The sequence below is a fragment of the Cicer arietinum genome, chromosome 3 (genome assembly GCF_000331145.2).
Source record: "Cicer arietinum cultivar CDC Frontier isolate Library 1 chromosome 3, Cicar.CDCFrontier_v2.0, whole genome shotgun sequence".
Lineage (NCBI taxonomy): Eukaryota > Viridiplantae > Streptophyta > Magnoliopsida > Fabales > Fabaceae > Cicer > Cicer arietinum.
Genome location: NC_021162.2, coordinates 68783005 through 68784370, shown reverse-complemented (window position 1 = coordinate 68784370; position 1366 = coordinate 68783005).

The following is a 1366-nucleotide window of genomic DNA, read 5'->3' as shown; positions in this document are numbered from 1 at the left end:
CATTGTTTTCTACGGTCTCTATTTGCACCCCAACGTTTGTAATTCACACATCCGTACCTTGTTTTTTCGGTACATATTAAAATATATTTGTATTATTCAAGTATGGTAGTTGTAAGTACTTTTTAAATTGAAGATTATATAACAAGATTGGATACAAGAAATAAAGTCACGGTATTCATTTGTATATTAGTGTATGAATGAGAGACACTTATAGAGCAATTTTTCACTTAATATATTGATTGATCTATTAGATCATGTTACATAGTTTAAAAAAGATATATAAATAAAATATAGAAAATAATATTTTTGTTGCTAAAATATATAAATAATATAGTATAATTAGTGGGTTTTAATTTTTTTTTAAAAGATAACTCCAAAATTTCTATAAGTTTATCCTAATATTTATTCACAAAAATGAGTTATTTTTTGTTTGACAAGAAATCGCCGATTTTTTTTTTCATTTGTTTTAAGATAAATAAGTGAGTTTCAAACGAATTATATTTTTCTTTCGTGTTTTGGTGATTTCGTCTGAAATTAACGTTGTTTGATTTTTCGTCGTGATGTGATGTTCATTTGATTTAAATTATTGATTCGATCAACGATTAAGTTGTCAACGTTAGGCATGACAACGAGACGGGTCGGAGGTTGACTTTGCCTCCTGCACCCGAGTAATCGAGAAAACTTGCACCCGTTTATTGCGAGTGTAAAATTTAGGCTCTCATTTTCCACCCACGAATTTCTCTGCCCACATCCGCACTCATATATAAAATTATAAATTTAAAACTTATATCTATTATAATTAATATAATAAAATAATAATTATTTAATAATAATAAAATAAAAAATATTTTCTATAGAGATAAAATTATAATTTTTAATATTTAAATAAATATTAAGTATATTTAATATGTATATATATATAGAAAATTTAAAAATTACTATAATATTCATTTAAAAAAATTGTTATACTAAAATACTTTCATCTGCGTTATGTTATTTTTTGACGAATTTATCCACAATTTTTTTTGTTAGAAAATTTAATACATTAATATTTGAAATTTATATAAGATTTTTGGATATGATAATTTTACAATAAAAAAATTGTATTAACTATAAATGCATTGTTCAAATTAAACTATAAAAGCACTCATAATTCTAACATGTCTCGTGCATCTATAGAGACATTAATTATCAATTAATATGAATATGAGAAAAATTTCAAAATTATAATATAAAAAAATGTTAAATTTTGTTTATATTTCATTCAATAAAGCTAATTGGCATCTCCTCTCCAAATGTTAGGGTTTTAGAGTGAAATGCTCCACAGCCTCTTCTTTTCTTCTATATTGGACGTTGGACTCGTGTA